The sequence below is a fragment of the Hyaena hyaena genome, unplaced genomic scaffold (genome assembly GCF_003009895.1).
Source record: "Hyaena hyaena isolate Hyena2069 unplaced genomic scaffold, ASM300989v1 scaffold_268, whole genome shotgun sequence".
Lineage (NCBI taxonomy): Eukaryota > Metazoa > Chordata > Mammalia > Carnivora > Hyaenidae > Hyaena > Hyaena hyaena.
Genome location: NW_024080898.1, coordinates 409,864 through 428,002, shown reverse-complemented (window position 1 = coordinate 428,002; position 18,139 = coordinate 409,864). Strand labels below are relative to the sequence as shown.

Genomic DNA, 18,139 nt, shown 5'->3' with positions numbered 1-18,139 from the left:
GACCTCTCCCTTCGTCACCGTGGGTGGAGTGTCACTCCTGTACAAAGCATGCAACCTACCATCAGCCTGGGGGGAACAGCCCAGGAGACTCCAGAAACAAACACTCATTACTGGAGAGTCCGTCAGGTGACCCACCCTCCGATCAGCCTTCCAGGAGCTGCTGTCCACAGCCTGGGGGGTGGGGGGTCTCCCCGCTGGGTGTGGGGGTCCTGGAGGGAAAGGAGGAAGACAAGACGCTCCGATGTCCCCACCAACAGACACTCCTTGCTACGAACCTAAAGGACACAAGGTCGAACCCAATAGACAAGCGGCTTGCACAAGGTCCTTCCCACGACCCTCTGTGGCCTGAATTTGGTTCTCATATCTCAGCTGAACCAGAGTCCAAGCAGAAACTACCCTGAGCTCCATCTGGAAAGGCTCAGAATTGCCAGTCAGCCCTTAATGAGGCGCACCAAGCTGAGAACCCGGCAACCCTTCAGAGAGCAGAAGTCTGGGGCCCAAGGAACTCCACACCTGCATTGCCCAACAGGGTGGACACGAGCCATCGATTTAATTTTAAATACATAAAAATGAATCCACATTAAAACTGCTGCTCCTCTGGGGGCACCTGGGTGGCTCAGTCAGTTGACCGACCGAATCTTGATTGCCGTTTGGGACATGTGCCGACAGCCTGGAGCCTGCCTGCAACTCTCTCCCTCTCCCTCTCTGCCCCGCCCCTGCTCTTGTGTGTGCATGCTTGCTCGTTCTCTCTCAAAATAAATAAGTAAACATTTTTTTAAAAAATTGTTGTTTCTTAGATGCTACAGCCCCATTCGAGTCCTTGGTAACCACCTGTGGCTGGGGGCTCCCATATCAGCCAGTGCAGGTTACAGGATCCTTTCATCCCCACAGAGAGCTTTTCACTCCTCCAGAGGCTTTCCCTTGGCTGCCCGGAAGTGGAACAAGACCCAGCCCCCACTCGCCCCCATTCAAACCCAGTTGGGAAAAGCCATCGTGGAAAAGACCTCCATAGGAGAAGAAATTGGTCACTGCCCAGAAATGAAGAGCAGGTTCCAGCCCCAGAACTTGAGGCCGGCATACGGCTCTGCTACTTACCAGGTATGTGGCCCCAAGAAGCTGGCGTGGCCTGTGGGAGCCTCAGTTGTCTCAGCCACAGAACGGGAGTGAAGATCTGCGCCCTGCCTCTTCCTGCAGCTTTTCAGACTCCTGAGTGCCTCCAAAGGCTAAGGAAGTCCCACGTCATAGGCGGTAGCTCTGGAAATAAAACTACGGCTAAGGTTTGCGCTCTGTGAGGTTATCGGTACCCTTCTTCTCTCGGTTAGGAAAACACGAGCTATATTGATCCACCAGAATTCAACAGGCCTCTTCGTAATGAAATTTAATTGAATGCAAACCAAGTAAGTGACCCTCTCAGCACCCCCTGCGGAAACTCCTACGGCTGGAATTGCAATTTGTCTCTCTGTTATGAAATTCTCTGTGGCTGGTTTTCCAGCCCTGACTGTGCATTAACATCAGGAAGCCCCCCGACGACCTCCTCCATCAGCTGCTGGCCCCATCAGTGCCTTGGGCTGCCGGCCGCTGTCTCCCGGGAGCCAAGAACAGGGCCAGTGCATGAAAGGCACAGCCAGTAAGTGTTTCTGAAGGGAGGGGCTGCTGGCCTCCCGCTTCTGGCAGGAGGAGCAGGCCCATCGTGCGGCAGGAAGCACCCCGGGTCTGGGAGAAAGAGGCTCCTCACGGACGCTGCTGCCATCGGACCTGCCCCGGGGCACCCTCCTTGGCACACCTTCCCTTCCCCTGCCCCCCCCCCGTCTGCCAGTCCCGACCCCCATGCTGCTCCTCACACCTGCGGTTCGCCCGTGCACATGGGGCTGGGCTCCCTCCTCTGGCTGTAGCCTCGGTGGGTGGGGACACGTCCACCCCCCCACTGGTTGCCCCACCGTTCACAAGAGTCACAGGAAGAAAAAATAATCCCAGAACCGGAAAGAGACTCCAGCTGCTCGGGGGACATATGTGCAAAGTAAGAGTCAAAGAAGTGGGGTGAACCATCAGGGCAGGACCCTCCCCCACCAACCGGCGCCCTGACCAGAGACCCCACTGGCCTCTGCGTCTGGCCCAGTGTGGACTTCTAGGCTGATCAGCTTCCTCCCCCAAGAGAGCAGCCCCTGGGGTCTTCCTCGTGCCCAAAACAGTGCCTGGCACACAGCAGGGTGTGGTATCGGTTTGTATATGGTATATATGTTAAATGAACCAGGAACTCACGGGAGAAGTATATGAAGTTAGCCTTAATATTGTAAATGCTGCTCAAAAACAGGAGCTGCCTTCTGAGCGGATCCCTCCGGGCTCTTACTTCTGGAATCTGCCATGGTTCTCCTCAGAGACGGCAGGAAAGGGTGAGAGGGACAGTCCTCGGAAACTTCCCAGGAGCCATTGCAACACAGGTAATGCGTTCACCCACCAGACCTCTCCCAAGGCTTACTGGGTCTGGACTTGGAGAAAGGCTCTCACTTTGGGGAAAGCAGGCAGTAAGCAAACCTGGGAGTGACCGAGGGGAGGTCAGGACCCAGACAGCAGAGGAGGGCACTGGAGTCGGCCTGGGGCAGGGGCAGGAAGCCTTCCTGGAGGAGGAGGCAGACCCTAGAACTTGAAACACACACGGAGGATACCTCCAGGAGGAAGAGACTGCTGGGCCAGATGAGACCTCTATTTTGTAGGGGAAAGAGGGGAGCCGTGGACCAGGTCAGACCTCCCAGATACACCCTCTCCCCCCCACACCCCGTCTTCCCAGACCTCCTCAGTGGGGATCTGACACCAATCACATAACTGTAGTTCTCAGTCTGCTCCTCTGTTAAAGGACATTAAAATGGAGAAGATTCCCCCATTAGAGAGAACAAAAAGTCCAAGCCTGGAATTTAGGAGACCCAGGTCCTAGCTCCTCTGAGTCCCTCAGCTCTCTTGCCTATAAAATAGTCACAGCAAAACTAAATGATCTTTTTTTTTCAGTTTATCCATTTATTCGGGGGGGGGCTCTTATGCTAGTGGGGGTGGAGCAGAGAGAGGGAGAGAGAATCCTAAGCAGGCTCCACACCATCAACGCGGACCCCAATGTGGGGCTTGAACCCGCAAACCATGGGATTGCGACCCAAGCAGAAACCAAGAATCGGATGCTTACCCACCCCGGCGCCCCATAACTAGGTGACATTTAATGCGGAAGCTGAACTAAAAAAACAGGGTGGGTAAATTACACCCATCCCAAGGTGCTGGTTTCCAGGTGAAGAAGGAACATACGTGTCGAAAGCCCCTCCAATCGCAAAGCAGAGCATGTGAGGGTAAGACGCGAGCACCTATCTCCCGGCGCATCAGCCACCGGACGTGCCCGCGCTCTGCTCAGGGCTCTACTCCCTTCGTCTCCTGGCCTCACAACAAACCTGTAATTCACAGACGTGCTCCGATGACACCCGCTTCACAGACCAAAATAAGAGGCTATATAACGTTAGCCGCTGCTGAAGCCAAGAGCCAGAGGCAGGCGAGGGTCCCCCAGAGCCCCCAGAGATCGCCCCCACTCATCCTACCCGGACTGGAAGCCGAATCCTAAGGGTGTGAAGCACAGAGGAACAGGCTTCGCCTTTCAGTTCTGCGGAAGAACCCACGCTGTTAGGTGGTTTTGAGAAAGTACGACGGGGGTCAGGGGCACGTGGCTCCACCACGGTGGCACAGAGAAGGCTGTGGTCTTCAATCTGGGGGGCTTCAGGGCAGCTGCCCAGAAGGAGAACCTCGACTCGCTGGTGCTGCAGGGCCCTGGGCATAAGCTCCCCCCCCCCCGCCCCCGCCTCGGCTGCTTACCCACCCCTGTGGTGGTAGCTCCAGACCAGACTCAACCCGACCCCAGCCCCCGAGCCGCTAGATCATCTCTCCTCCACCTGCGCATGCACACACACACATGCACACACGCACACGCGCACACACACGCGCACACACACTGGTATTTCCTAGACAGTGCGAGGCACCAAATCCACGGGGGGGCTACAGACGCTGGCAGCACGGTGGACTCCTTCCCTCCTATAAGCCCCGAGGCTTGTCACCCTCCTCGTTCAGGAGCCCTCTCTCCCTAATGGGACCCCTCTCCCAGGTCAGGCCCCTGTCACCTCTCTGCCCTGTCCGTATCTTGTCCCGGTCATGCAGCAAGGGCAAGCTTCCTGAGACGCCGACCTCGCTCTCGCGTCTGCACGACTCTCTGTGGTCCTCAGCACAAAGGTACACGGCCTTTCCAAGGACCTGCTCCCCTCTCCCCTCTCCCCTGCCCCCTCCAACGCAGAGCGTTCCTGCCGGGAGTCTATCCTCCAGGCTAATAGCTCCTTCCTTCCTTCCTCCTCCCCCAGTGCCTTCCTTCCTGTCCAGGTCCACACGGTGGGAAGCTGTGTGTGCCTGTGACAACCTGTGTCCCCAGCAGAGACTCAGACTCACTACTGTGATGACGTGATGTCTCCTCCACATCTCCCCTGCCTGGAAACCTAGAGCTCCCCAAGGGAAGAGAGCATCCTGCTTACTTCTGAGCTCCCGGGATGCACCCCGGGCCTGGCCTGTAGTACATGCTCAGTTAAACAGCTGCAGAGAGAGGCGTGCACTGCAATGTGGAGTGTCCTAGGAAGCTGAAACAAGGCATCCCTATCGGGATTTTTTTTAAGAAAACAAACAACAGAAAAGGATTATCTATGCCTCAGTTACTGCATCTGCAAAGTGGAGACAGACTCCAGAACGGGGTGGACAGGAAGGAAGTACTCAAAGCAAGCCCCACAGAGGCCTCCAGTGATAAGTGTTCTCTTTTCCTATCTTCAGCTTGCTCATTTCCCTATCAGGGTGCATCCATCCAGGAGGCTCCTGGGTGACAGGCTGTGCCACGAAGATCCTATCTCTCACCAACTGAACTTCAAAAGCATCTTTATCTGCAGAACCCACCTCAAGGAAGGTTAATTCCTAGCTCCTCTCAGTAATCCTTTTATTCTTGGCCGGCCAGGCACGCCCGGCCAGCCTTATCGGCAACACCCCAAAGCTGTTGTCTTTCCAGGAAGGGTGTCTCCTATCTACAGACCTCCAGGAGGTGAAAGGAAGTGAGGGCCACCAAGGCGATCCTGGTTTCTGCAGCCTTCCTGCTGGGCTACCTGGGACCAAACGGCCCCTCGCTCGGGGGCTCACTTTCCCCCGTTTTCCCCTCTGCATAAGGACTCAATGCTCCTCCAGCTTGGAAAATGCTATAGTAGTAATAAGAAGAAGAACAGCAATGATACTAGTTAATTATAATTTCAGGGGCTGGGCCAGATACGCTGAATTGATACTGTGACCGCCCGCGTTATTCCCATCTGGCGAACGAGGGGGAACTGGTAAACAGAAAGACATCAGGGAGAGTTCCAGGAATTCTGTTATCCGGGTTTTGCTGCAGATGACAAAACAGCCGTGTGCAGGAGAGATCTTCTAAGAACTGCTGGCTGAACCTGCACAAGACCAGAGCAGGTACGGATACAGCAAGCAAGCACTAGGGACAGTTCCTTAAAGCCACGTCCCTGTCCCCAGGACCGGAGTTGACCCGAGTAAGAATTCTGCAGGGGCCTCTCCTGCATGCTGTTTTGGGGGTGGCGGGAAAGGGGTGAGAGCCTGGCAGAGAATCAAGGGCACGGGCTCCCGTGGGGCTGGCCACCTCAGCCTCACCTGCTCCTGGCATTGACCACTGGGCTTGCTCGCGGCCTCCTTGAACTTCAGACACTGAACAGCTTAACAGAACGTCGCCAGCAGTCTAAGGCGGGGCCTGGCATCCAGCGGACATCGGCTCCCTGCCTCCTTAAAGAGTTTGTCGTGAGCAGAGCAACTTTGGGTGCAGACATTGGACCTTTTAGCTACTGTATCTCCAGAATCTAGCAGTACTTGGAAGACAGCAGTTGTTTAATAAACGCTCAGTAAGTGCTGGATTGAAATGAAAACATAGATAGGAAGCCATCTGAGGACGGATGGGTGCAAAACACACTGAAATGCGAGCACTCAGTACGTCCCCTGGTACCCCCGCCTCTCTCCCTTAGAGCCACAGAGGCACCCGCCCTCCCCGCGGCCGGACACTTGGCCTCGAGGGGCAGTGTAAGGCAATGGCAAAATATGAGGACCCAGGTAGACGGACGGCTTTCGGCCTTCGTGCTACCAATTACAGGCTCTGTGAGCGCAACCTCCTGCGCCCTCAATGTCCCGTTGTGATGGCGGCTACTTCGCAGGGAGTTGTGAGGACTCCTGGAGTTAACACACCTAACGTGCTCAGAAGTGGGTTTGGGACAGTGATGCCCATGCCCTTGGCTGCGTGATCATCGTCCCTTTTATTGCGATTCAGCAAAGGAGCACACGGGCATAGCCCTGGAGTCACTGAGCCCTGGCAGGCACACAGCCCTCATTCCAGATCACAGAGGTCAAGACACACTTGAACTTTGGACCTGGAAGCCTAAATCCCTGGGTCAAATCCTGGCTCTACCAGCTGTGGCCTCGGGCACATTCCTCATCTGGAAAGCAGATCTGTAAACTGGCTCTGTCTTCCCCAAGGGGAAGATCAAATAAAAGAGAAGGCATAAAGCTTGTTACAGTGGGTACCCTAGGCTCTAAATAATTCTATTATTTAAATGAATGAATTACAGGGGCACCTGGGTGGCTCAGTTGGTTGAGTGTCCAACTTCAGCTCAGGTCATGATCTCACAGTTCGTGGGTCAAGCCCCATGTCAGGCTCTGTGCTGACAGCTAGCTCAGAGCCTGGAGCCTGCTTCGGATTCTGTGTCTCCCTCTCTCTCTGCCCCTCCCCATGCTTGCACTTGGTCTCTTAAAAATAAACAAACATTAAAAAAAAAATTTAAGGACAAAAAAGCAACATTGAGAACTATACCCCACAACTCATTTTCCCCTCCCTGACCACACCATCGCCTGCCTGTGTGCTGCTCTGAGGATCACAGTGCATTAGCTGCACAATGTATGCTGCTACCTTGGAACAAGATAAGTACTGGCTTAACCACACACCAGAGCATGGGCAATGAAGCCAGACTGCTTGGGTTTGAATCTCAGCACTGCCATATAAAAGCTGTGTGACCTTGGACAAATGTATTGACCTTTCTGTGCCTCCATTTGCTTAGCTATAAAATGGGGATACTGGGTCACCTGGGTAGCTCAGTCTGTTAAGTATGTGACTCCCGATTTCGGCTCCGGTTATGATCTCATGGTTTGTGAGCTCAAGCCCCACATCGGGCTCTGTGCTGATGGTGCACAGCCTGCTTGGGATTCCATCCTTCCCTCCCTCTCTCTCTCTACCCTTTCCTCCACTTGTGTGTGCATGCACGCTCTCCCTCTCTCTCTCTAAACATAAATAAATACACTGAATACAGTTCTGTTTTAAATGGAAATATAAGCAGCACCTGCCTCTGACCGGTGAGCGCCTTTCCGAGCAGGGCAGCCCTCAGCAGGAGGTGAGCTACACACACACTCAGACGAAGAGGGCCATCTCTGGACAAGGTGGGGAAAGGGGAAGAGAAAGAGTGTTTGGCTAGCTGTTCCCAGGCACTGTCATTCCCCAGCCTCGGGCTCTGGAAAGGGAGTCGTGGGGTATCACTGGGAAGGAGCAGTGGATGTACCGAGCAGAGCAGAAGGAGGGGCAGGGAGGCGCCGGCAGATGCTCCAGGCCTCTGTCGTGGACGCCGCTCCCCACATCACCCCAGTGGGAAAATACGACGGCACACCCGTATCCCTGTTTTGTCGACGGGGCTCCCAGTGGCTGAACAACTTGTTCAAAACACTCTCCCGTGTGACCGGGCAGGGGGTGCTGGGACGGACTGAGCTGTGTGGCCCCCAAGAAGTCATTGCTCCTGAGTTTGGGTCCCTTCACCTGTAAAATGGAGACTATGCCCCGTTCTCCTGCAGAAGACACATTTAAAACCCAAGTCAGAAGAGGGGTTCGTGTGATAAATTGCTACTGTGTGCTGTTCTCCGTGCCAGGGAGCAGAGTGTGGATTTTGCCAGTCCATCAGCTGTGCAACCTTGGCCAAGTTACTTGACGTCTCTGAACCTGAGCATCCATATTTGCAAAACAGAGATGATAATAGTGAAGATCAAAGTAACAGTGGTTGAAAAAGCTCTTTGAAAAGCACTATCACCATGCACGCCAGGCCAGTAATACTAGTTAACTTTTGTAGACACGGATAAAAAAGAATAATGTTCGTGACGATGGTAATAACACTTTCTTCCATGAGGACGTGGCCTATGAAATGGCTATTCTTTTAAAAAGCCAGTAACTGAATAACAAGAAGGAGCTTCTACAGAAACTCAAGTTCTAGCTCAGGTTCAAAGCATTCCCTGTTTTCAGCTTGAGCAGAAATTTGTCAGACTTAGTGAAAAAACCCAAAAACTGAGGTCTGGGTCTTCCCTCTGCCCGGGAAGATGGACGAGGTGGCCGTGCTCCCCCCCGCCATAGCTCCCTGCCTGTCCCTGCACCGTCTGGAAAGACAGACCGGGCTCTGTCCAGAGCAAACACGGTGGCCTGCCGCTCCTTCCCTGCCCGCCAAGAGACAGCCTTTGATGGTGCTGGATGGGGAGGGGCGGCCCACCCGAGGCCACAGCTACCGCCCCGGCCCCGGCAGCCTGGCTCAGCACCGGCCTTCCTGGGGGACAAGCACTCGGGCTCACCCCCAGAGCAGCTGAGCGCTGGCGCCAGAGCCAGGGCTCCCCCCACTCGAGCCTGAGCCCCAGACATCCTTCTCGAATTCCACTTTAACGCACTGTAATTGTTGACTTGTGTGTCTACAACCCCGGACATCTCCAGGGACAGTGTCCCAGGCGATCTCTATCAAGACACGGTGTGGCGCAGGGTCTAAATTCACCCCTCGGGGCCCAGGTTGGAATCCTGAGGTCGAATCCAGCCCTTGCACAAACTAACTGGGCGCCTTGGGCAAGTTACTAACTTTCTTTGAGCTTAGATTTCCATCTGCAAGACAGAATGATAACACCGACTCTGGTGCACAGTTCCAAACTCTCAGAGGCTTTCAAGATCAACATGTTTTTGGTGATTCTGAAGTTTGACTTGAATGAACGGGAGGCTATTTATTGGTTTTATTTGTCCCACTTGGTATGAAAGTTAACAGTCTCCCGATAGAACCCTCAGGGCTTTGTTGATGGCCCTGCCACGGACCCTCCGTGTTACCAGTCTGCTGGCACGCGGTGACGAAAAGCCAACAACTGCGTGCCTTTAATAACAAAAACGTAATCCCTCACAGTTCTGGGGGCCGGCCGGAAGTCCAAAGTCAAGGTGTGGGCGGATCTGGTCCCTCCTGAGGGGTGTCTCTCGGTGACTGCACACGGCCACCTCCTTGCCGTGTCCTCACACAGCCCTTCGTGTGTGTGCACCTCCCTGATGTTCCCGTGTGGGTCCAGATTCCCCAGGCAGGCTGGATCAGGGCCCGCCCTAACAGCCTCACCTAACCTAATCTCCCCTTCGGAGCCCCCACCTCCAGGGGCGCTTCCGACTCGGATTCAGCTCAGGGCATGATCTCACCGTTCGTGAGTTCGAGCCCGGCACAGGGCTCTGTGCTGGCAGTGCAGAGCCTGCTTGGGATCCTCTCTCTCTCCCTCTCTCTGCCCCTCCCCTGCTCGGAGAGTCTTTCTGTCTCTCTCTCAAAATAAATGAACTTAAAAAACAACATGAAAGGTACTACCTCAGAATGCAGCTCCCTCCTGAGGTGCTGGCCAACAGTCTCCGGGGGGTGTGCTGAAGAACAAACGCACTAACACGCACAGAACGTGGGCCCAGGCCCCACACGCGGCACCTCCCACTGGGTGGGACTCGGGGACACCACACGATGACAAGCAGCACTTGCTGAGTCCAAGTCGCAGACGAGACACACCCATGCTAGATGCTAGTTCATACTGGGTTTGCCGGGCCTCCTTCACCTCTGAGAAGGATTCTCAAAGAATGTTCTGAGCCCCGCAGGCAGACAGAGCACGACCGAGGGCCCAGCGTGGCCTTGGAAGGCAAGTCTCCTTTTCGGTCCTTGCCAAGGAATGACAAAAGCTTATTTTTTGTTTTTATTTTTGCATGTGTTTGTGGTCTGTTTTCTAGTAACGAACTAACAGTTATTTGAGATTATTATATTTGATGTTTGGTGGGGGTTTTCTCCAAAGTCCCGCAGCCACGCCCCTTGGCCAAGCTCTGCTTTTGTGTCTTTTGCAGCTGGAACGGTGTCACAAAGAAGGGGTGTGCCAGGCAGCTTCTGACCCATCTATGTGTGCTGTAGTCCAAAAAAAAAAAAAAAAGCCAGCCATCTAGGAAATGCACATGGAAACGGGCTTTCTTAAGTATTGGAAGGGGGGCTATTTCCTCCTCTGAGTCAGGAGATCTGGGTTTCGGCCCCAATTCTGTCACTTTGAGGTTCAGCCTCAGCTTCCTTGTCTGCAAAATGGGAACGTATTACCCGCTCAACTTATCTCATGGTGAGGTGGGAAGCCGTGTGGGAGGTGCTGTTCCTGCCACAGACCCAGCACTAGACATTTCCAGAAGAATGGCTGGTGCATACTCAATACTCCATAAATGTTAGGGGTTATCAACTTACCAACGGTGTTTCCATCTCTCTCTACAACACCCCCCCTCACACACAAGAGAGGCGTTCCAAAGAGCCCGATTTTAACAGTGTAGGAGGCAAGGCTGGCGTCAGGTTGGGTCCTCAGGGCAACAAAGCCCACCTGCCCATCCACCACACGCAAAGAGCCACGGAAGAGGCGGCGGGGTGGGGGGTGGGGGGGCTGACCCCTCGCAGATCTCAGCCAACACCGTCCAGAACAGAGACCACCCAGCCCCAGCTCTGCAGCATAAACGAGTAACAAACCATCACCACCATCTCAGGGCCAAATTCTCCTCCTCCAGTTAAGGAAGGGCAGAGTTGCTCCTGCTTTCTGGAAGAACGATCCAGAAAATGCAGACACTAGTGCAGCAACGCATGACCTGGCGGCAAACACACCCCAGGAGCGGCCCCCCTGCTGCTCTAAGCTGCGACCTCGCTGACCTCCCCGGCGGCCTCACCTGAAAACGGGAGATACACACATCTTGCATCACAGGATGGCTGTAAGGTTTAAAGGAGCCACTGGATAAACAAGGCTTAGCACAACATAAAGCACCCGACATATGCCCCCTCCTTCTAGGATAGCAGGTTAGCAAACAGTGGCAGATATTCAAGATGCAAAGGCAGCATCAAATAAAACGCAGAAGGAAACAGGGGGGCTGGAAGGAGGGGTGGGCTTTGCAGCCCTGGGGATGTTTCTGCTGAGTAAGCAATAACGAGGGCGCGTGTTAATACAGCCTCAGCGCTCAGAAGGCTCAAAGGGCTTTAACAGACATGATCTCACTGGGATTTTTTATTAGCTTCTAAGGCAGGTTAACAGGTTCCCCCATCTCTGCTGAGACAATGAGACTCCAGGCACCCCCAGCCTCCCCCGACGGGCCAACAGCCTCTCTGAGCCTACCTGGGCAGCAGACACCCAACACCTGGCTCTTGATGTCTGGATCTGCCACGAGCCAGGCATCGCAGAGGGACATTAACCTTTCTAAAAATAAACTTCCTAGAGCAACATTAAAGAAATTCTGTGCTTTTGTTTTTCAGAGTAGAGCAAGGGAGGGGAGGGAAGAAGGGACGTCTGGGGTCAGCCCTGGGCCAGATCCTGGACATGTTTCCCAGTCTGCAAAGTGCGGGGAGGAACCTTCTCCCCCGAGGGCTATGCAGAGGACAGGCACCGTGAGATCGTGAGGCCGAGGCACCGTCCAGCGCATCGTTAGGATGACCCACGGATGGCTGCTGTCCTGCTCCCTCCGGGACACGCCTGGTCATGTCTCCTTCCAGGAGCTTCATTCCCCTCTAATCTTCAGACCATTCCGAGATCTCCTGATGTTACCTGGATGCCGGCCCCACACAGAGAGGCTACTGTCCTTCTGATTGTTGGAAATCCTGCATCGACTCCACCCTCTGACCCTGCCCAGGCTTTCTGCTCACAGCCCTACTCTCCAGCCCGCGGCTGGGGCTAGACTAGAAGCAGCATGAACGCGAGCCTGGACGCTTCTGCACAGGGAGCCCTTCGCTTCAGGGCTCCTGAGCAGAGGCAGCACGGGGGGGTAGCAGAAATGGGGGCCAGCCCCCAGGCAGCTACTTCCCTTCTGCAGAAGCCTCGGTTCCCCCTTCGCTAAAACAGGGGCTTCAATTCCCATGCGATTGCTCAATGCAATGAGATCACGTCTGTGGAATGTTTCCTAAAGTGAAAGTGCTGAGCGGGCGGGCTCGGCTGTGTCTTACTTTCGCCCCCACCTCCCAAAGGGGGGCTCTTGGTGCCTGCGGAAGACAGGTGGGAAGGAAGGACTATGGATCCAGGGAGCCCATCGAGGGGCCTGTGCTCTGGGCGTGCACGAAGGGGCCAGGAAAGAGGGACCCAGACCCTGAGAGCGCAGGTCAGTCCTGGCAAGTCCGTCTCTCCCTGTGTGACCCCTAGATCTCTCGTCACCCTTCCGCCGGCTCTTGTCCCAAGAGCAGTGGGGAAGGGTCATGCTCTGGAGTCTGGGGGCCTCTGCTGACATTTCCTTGCCCCACAGCCCAGCTCCCTGGCTAAGGCTAGACGGGCAGACCACCCGCACCAGCCGGGGTACCCAGAAACACCCGGGTCTCTTCTTCTGACCTGTGAATCAGGCCTCACAACAGTGGCACCTGCTTGCAGTGTGAACGTAAGTCGAGCCAGGTACTTGGCCCCTAGCATCACCCAAGCACAGTGGGCTAAGTTCTGTTGTGAGCATTCCCGCGGCTGAGCCGGCCCCCACCTCCGTGGAAGGGAGATCAGAAGAGCACCTGCCCCGGAGTTGACTGCGAGAAGTGAAGAAGGAGACAGTGTGTCAGGTGCTCGGCACAGACTCTGAAACGAGTGCTCACTGGATGCAAGGAGGAAGGGGAGTCCAGCTCCTACAGCACAAAGCTCTTCCAGGAACCAGGGCCGGCCTAGGAGGGGCTGGCTTTGGCCTGAACACGAAGAACCTCTCTGGCCAGTGAGTCAGGCACGGCCGCAGGACCCAGCTGCCTGGGCGGGGTGGGGCTGGGCCCACGCTGTGGCTGGCCCACATTCAGGGTGATGTGTTTTTACCGTAAGGCCTGAGTAACTCCGGAGCCAGCGCGGGCCTCCACGTCCCTGGGGCCTGACACTCAGCAGTCCATGATGAGTGATGCTTCCTAAAAGAGGCAGCGACTCCAGAGCCCTCCAAACTACAGTGACAAAGACGGGGACAAGGCCAGGGAGGAGAGGACAGATTCATGGGCCTGTGTTGTTTGCTGAAGGCCACCCTCTGCTTTCCCATCTGAGGTGCTATGGAAGCACGGCAGGTCCTGGTGCCAGGCTGCGCCCTGGGACAGAAGCCAAAGTCAATTAAGATCAGGGATGAGGAGGGGCGCCTGGGTGGCTTAGTCGGTTAAGCGTCCGACTTTCACTTAGGTCGTGATCTCACGGTTCGTGGGTTCGAGCCCCGCGTCGGGCTCTGTGCTGACTGCCAGCTCAGAGCCTTGAGCCTTTTTCAGAGTCTGTATCTCCCTCTCTCTGACCCTCCCCTGCTCACGCTGTCTCTCTCTCTCTCTCTCTCCTAGAAATAAATAAAAATATTAAAGAAAAAAAAAAAAAAGATCAGGGATGAGGAGGGAGGGGACACAGTGAGAGGAGCCTCATGGGTTACAGGGAAGGAGGTGCTGGGACCCAAACAAGGGAGCAGACAGGCAGACACACACACACACACACACACACACACACACACACACACACACGGTGCATACAGCCTGTAGGATCCACACAGCATCCATTCAGTGCAGAAAATAGGCTCCAGGCAACACGGCATTGGGGCCAGGCACTCCCAAGCTCGGTCCTTCACGGCTAGAGGGCTGGACAGCACAGTGACCAGCCACGTGGGCTCCAGACACTAAACACAAGAGTCCCCACGCTGGCTGCCCACTGCTTTCTGAGTAACATCAGGAAGTTATGTAAGAACTCCATGCCCCACTTCCCCCATCTGTGCAATGGGAACAGTAATACCCACTGCCCACCCTGAAGGAGCACTTGAGGATTAAGTGCGTTCAGGCACAAAAAGGGCTTAGAATGGGACTTGACCAATAGTGAACTCTCAGTGCCTGTCAGCCGCTCAGTCCCACCCTGACCTCGCCCTACGAGGTGCTTCTTACAGCCAAGGCAAAGGGGGCTCAGAGAATGTGTGCCGCTCATGGTGGGTACGTCAGTCAGCTCCAGCTGCCGTGACAAGTACCACCAGCTGGGCGGCTCTGACAATAGAAGTTTCCTTTCTCACAATTCTAGAAGCTGGAAGACCAAGGTGTCCAGGGAGGTTCGCTTCTTCTGAGGCTGCTCTCCACGGCTTGTCTGTCAATGGCCATCTTCCCCTGAGGCTTCATACGGTCTTCACTCTGGGTCTGTGTCCCACCCTTCTCTTCCTGTGAGGATGCCAGTCACTCTGGGTCAGGAAGCACCCTGATGATCTCACATAACTCAATTACTTCTTTTAAGACGCTGCATCTAAAACATTCATGCTCTGAAGTATTGGGGTCAGGACTTCAACATGGCATGGAGAGGGGACAGAATTCAGCCTACAGTAGTTGTCATGCTCTCCGGGTCTGGGATGAAGAAACCAGAGTGAACAAAGAAGGGAAACTTCCACCAGGAATCGGGGTACAACTAGGAGATCTATCTGTGAGTGGTCTCCCTTGAGTGAAAGGGCTTCATCTCTCAAGTGCCTTCCAAGAGAATAAAAACACTACCACAGGCAACGTCCACCACCATTTAAAGCCCAGGCTCTGGGGTGCTTGGGTGGCTCAGTCAGGTGAGCGTCCCAACTCTTGATTTCAGCTCAGGTCATGATCCCAGGGTTGTGGGATCAAGCCCCGCGTCGGGCTCCGTGCAGGATGTGGAGCCTGCTTAAGCTTCCCTCTCTCCCTCTGCCTCCTTCTCAACTCACATGCAGGCTCTCTCTCTCTAATAATAATACATAAATAAAGCACAGGTTCTGTGCTCAGGATGATAAATCATAGGGGAAATGCCCCCTTGGCACCTGGAAAAGGTCATGGGCTATAGTTTCTTTCATCCTGTCTTCGGTCACCAGACTCAGCATCTGGTGGGCACTCAATGCACACACGATGAGGTCCAGATTGGTCCAGAAACCTGCTGCAGATGTCAAATCTACTAAGAGGCAGAGCTAGGCAGGAACTCTACAAGACCTCGCCAATGTGAAGGCAGTGACTGACTACCATGCCTACTTCAGAGGAAGGGGACCTGAGATGCACAGATCTGCAGGCTCCCTGTGCCTGCCTGGCTTCGAGCTGGGCAGGGGAGAGGGAGGAGAAAATGTAGCCAAAAGAGTGGTCAGGAAGCAGTATGGGGCTCCAGGACCAAAGAACTTTTAAAGGGCTTGTTCACAGCTCTACTCTAGCCCAGACCGTCTCTAGCGGCTTTTGGGGAACTATCTCTTTACGTTGCCCGATTCGCACGGTGAAAATGAAGCCTTCGTTCTAATAAATACTTATTATATAAATGAAGACAATAATCATTCCTTGAGCTTGCTGCTTGGAGAAATCGAAGGAAAAGGACACTCAAGAATAAGGTGACAGTGTCAGCGGGACAGAGGCAGGACCTTGGGATGTGCAGGGATTCAAGCAGCATGGGACCAGCCACAGACACGTCAGGTGAAAGGCATCATTCCCAAACTTTGAGCCCTGTGCACTGGCTCTGTGGAATGACTGCCGCATATCCTCAGTTTGCTTATCCGTAAACATGAGATAATAATAATCCCTGCCTTATCTGCACAAAGCATTTATGAAAAGGTCTAACACCAAGTAAGTGCTCAATAAATGTGAGCTATTCCTTTTACTTTTAATGTTTTTTTTTTTTAATTTTTTATTTTAGCAAGAGAGACACAGAGCATGAACGGGGGAGGGCCAGAGAGAGAGGGAGACACAGAATCTGAAGCTGGCTCCAGGTTCCGAGCCGTCAGCACAGAGCCCGATGCGGGGCTCGAACCCACGAACCGTGAGATCATGACCTGAGCCAAGTTGGATGCTTAACAGACTGAGCCACCCAGGCGCCCCATGAGCCATTCCTTTTATTCCCATTTACTATTATAGCCCTCGTCTCTTTTCTTTCTTCCCCTTAGAGCTCAGCACTTTGCACAGCTACCAAAGCAACAAGGATTACCAGTGTTTCCTTTCTACTGTGAGTGACCCGGCCAGTGAAGATGCTCGCTTAGCACTGGATTCACCTTTCCACAAACCCCTCACGCTGTCTCTTTTCCCCATGAGACCCCAGGCCACCCTAGAGCAGGAAGCATCTCTGTTTCTGCTTGTCACTATATACCTAGCAGTCAGGACGGGATCTAATATAAGGGACTCTATAGAGCTGGTACATAAACATCGCTTGGCAGCTTTGGGTGAATAATCATGGCAGAAATGACAACCGCCATCAGTGCTGCCCGTGCACATCCGGCCTCCCGAGTCACGCAGGGGAGGACACACCCAGACAGGCCAGCGGCAGGCTGCCTGGAGGGGCCGCACCGCACCCCAGGTGGCGCCTGGGGGCTCCCGAAACACCTGCAAGCACGTTGGTGCGAATGACTCTCTTGTTCCTTCCCAGTCACCTTGTGAGGATGGCAGCCTCGGGGCCCTAGGACGGAGAGACCAGTGAAGAACCATAAAGCTCCTGGGTCTTGCCCTGGGCCACAGGGCTGACACGGGGCAGGCCAGCAAGAGTCCTCACAGCCAGGCTAGAACCCAGGACTTCCGCTTCTACAGCCTGTGCTGAATAAAATGCTCAGTATATGCTGGTTAGTCAAAGGGCGGGGGGGTTGGGATGGAATCAACAGTGTGCATGTATCCCAAAGAATTCAGAAGTCTCTGCAGCTAAATGGGCAAGAAAACCTCTCAGCGGCGGTTCCAAAACCAGTAATCCTTGGCAACACACGTGAACTTGGCGAGGGAACCGCTGCAGATGAAGATGGAGGAGTTTATCAAACTGCCTGGACGTCCGGGCATGAGCAAGAGGCTGTGATTATTCAGGCAACTTTTGGGGTCCTTCCTCCCCGAACAGGCGTGTGCACACAGACGGGGGCGCTCAGCCTTCTCCTAGTCATCGGGGAAACTACTAGAAACCGTGTCTCTCTCAGCAGATTAGCAAAACAGTGACCATCTGATGGGTCGAATGTGGGTGACAAAGTGGGGAAGAGGTTGGGGGGGGAGGCTCCGGGGTACAGAGGCTGGGAGCGTAAGTCAGCACCACTGCTCTGGAGAGAAGTTTGACGGTGTCTGTAAAAAGGAGAATGTTCATCGAGAGCGAGAGGCAGCAAGGTCGCCTTGGGGTACAAGCTGCAGAGGAGCGCCCACACGCATGCCTTAGGGCACAGGGAGATGTTCCTCGAAGCACTTTCTGTAACGTGGGGGATGGGGGGACGGAAGGAAGACAGGAAAGGCATCAAGCGCAGCACCCTTCAAGAGGGGAAGGATAAGGAGCCCTTGAAAAATACTTCACAACTGTTCATTGTTAGCTCTCTTCTGACCCGACTCCCCCCTACCCCGCACTCATCCATCCGTTTTTTCTGTCTTATCAGCCTCCTGCCCTGGCCTCCAGGGGAAAGCAGGCTTCACATATGAAAACAGAGTGCCAGACTCCCCGGAAAGCTGTTCAATGTCCTTAGCCCAAGAGAGGTTCTCATTACAATGGGGCCTGGACCTCAGCCATGAGCCCAGGGAGGGGAGAAGTGATTTCATTCCACTTAACCCAATTTGCCAGGCCCAGAAGGCGGCTAATGAGCAGCCTGCAGCCTCAGAGTCATCGATACCACTTTCCAAATCAAGTTACCAAACTGGTCTTAAAGCTGCTTCAAAGGGGGCCAGGCTGACTGTTACCAGCGAGGCCTCCTGCCGGCCAGATGGCCGCGGTCCCTCCTCAGCGTCGGTGGCAGAGGGAACTAGCTGGGCCTTTGTCTTTGCCTTGGGGAGCCCCCCTTCCCTCAAACGCCTGATCCCCTGGGACAGAACCCGGGTCACCATAAAAATCATGATCCAAACCAAGGAAT

At 54.5% G+C, this 18,139-nt stretch overlaps 1 protein-coding gene across 11 annotated transcripts in view; it reads right to left on the bottom strand.

Moving 5' to 3' along the window:
* The window catches only part of LOC120240870, a 154,495-nt gene that overhangs the window by 26,280 nt on the left and 110,076 nt on the right, over positions 1-18,139 (bottom strand). For 2 of the 11 annotated variants that reach the window (XR_005530750.1, XR_005530748.1), the window contains exons 3-4: positions 1,096-1,254; positions 60-209 (exon numbers count right to left, since the gene is read on the bottom strand). The exons of 4 other annotated variants lie outside the window; for them this stretch is intronic. The gene's annotated coding sequence lies outside the window, so the exon portion shown is untranslated. Of the gene's footprint in view, positions 1-59; positions 210-1,095; positions 1,255-2,259; positions 2,682-3,569; positions 3,632-4,142; positions 4,272-11,517; positions 11,987-18,139 lie in introns of those variants that run through there. 5 more of the 11 variants (XR_005530752.1, XR_005530754.1, XR_005530751.1 and 2 more) reach the window with 5 other exon arrangements.